This window comes from Galeopterus variegatus, unplaced genomic scaffold (genome assembly GCF_000696425.1).
Source record: "Galeopterus variegatus unplaced genomic scaffold, G_variegatus-3.0.2 Scaffold12054, whole genome shotgun sequence".
Taxonomy (NCBI): Eukaryota; Metazoa; Chordata; class Mammalia; order Dermoptera; family Cynocephalidae; genus Galeopterus; species Galeopterus variegatus.
In genome coordinates, this window is record NW_007738165.1 from 23,079 (window position 1) to 24,421 (window position 1,343).

Consider the following 1,343-nt stretch of genomic DNA (forward strand, 5'->3'; position numbering starts at 1 on the left):
CATTCAGTCATTTACTGAGGTTTTACCAGAGAGAAGTTACTTGAGAGCTTAACCTTGGTTCATAGTTTGTATCTTTCCTGTTACTTAACTCAATGCCTTACATATGATAATTGTATTTATCTCTGTAATTGCATATTTGAGCAGGGGAGCCATGAAAAACCACAGAATGTGTAGGTAGCATTAAATCAATGATTATACCAATGCAGTGCCAAAATTTATTTAGCAAATCAAACTACTACTTAAGGAAAAAAGAAAATGGCAATTCATATGGATAAAAACTGGGTTACAATTTCAACTTTCAAATAGTTGTGGTTGACACCTTATAGACAAAGCTTGTACTTTCTATGGATTTTTTCCAATTGATAGGGTAAAAATAGCCCTGATACTTTTTATATAGAGAGGAGTTCATGTTCCCAAGTAAAACATTCATTCAACAGAGGGCTTAAAGCTATTTGTGAAAGATACTGTGGTGATTAGTCAAAAGCAGAAAAAGAATCTTAAAAAGTTGTAGTCTGAAGGTAGTCTGGTGTAAAGGATAAACCATCCCAATCCTGACAAGACACCAAATTCTCAAAGTATCCAATTTGGCACTTGCAACACATTTTTCCTATAGAGACTTTGTTATAAGAGGCAATTGGTTGTATATGCTTTTAGCACTGTTTAGTCCTCAGACCGGTAGGAAGCCTGAAGTCCACCCACCACGTACTATAATGCTTCTTTGAAAAACTGTGTATTGACTTCTCACTTGATTTTTAACACATTTTTCAGAATAGGATATTTTGTTAATTTGCAATTATGTTTATAAGATTTATATTTCATTTTTTTCTTGTCAAGTTTTTCAAGTTTGATTCTTCACATTTTCCTTCTTTAATTTTTTTTTTCAGTCCCTTGAAGAAGTTTCAAAACTTCATGTACTTCATTGCCTTTAAGGCTAATAATAAGTGTCAGAAGAGAAGTAGTTTTACTATGTTTTAGTAATCCTCGTTTGACTAGTTTTATTTCCCTCACCTGAGTTTGAATAGCTGTTGGCTTTCCAAATAATCAATTTTGGACCTCAAAAGACGGAGATTTGTCAATCATGAGTATGTTAAAAACAATGTTGCTGCTGGAGTCAAAGGCATTTCCAGAAGGGAATTTCTAAAACTCCTTTTCGTGGCTAACTGTGATCTAAGAGATTATGAATTACTATTGTGTTGACTCTTTTGAAGGATGAATATATTCCTTTACATGTATAATTTCTGGTTTGTTTCTTTTTAAAATATCTGTCCTTTGCTTATATTCTCACCTCCTTTACTTTCTTGAATTACAGGTCAGTCCTGACTCAAATAACCTGTAATTCAATC

The 1,343-nt window shown here is 33.0% G+C and overlaps 1 protein-coding gene across 1 annotated transcript in view; it reads right to left on the minus strand.

Moving 5' to 3' along the window:
• The window catches only part of FMO4 (flavin containing monooxygenase 4), a 23,977-nt gene that overhangs the window by 11,745 nt on the left and 10,889 nt on the right, over nucleotides 1-1,343 (minus strand). The window lies entirely within an intron of this gene.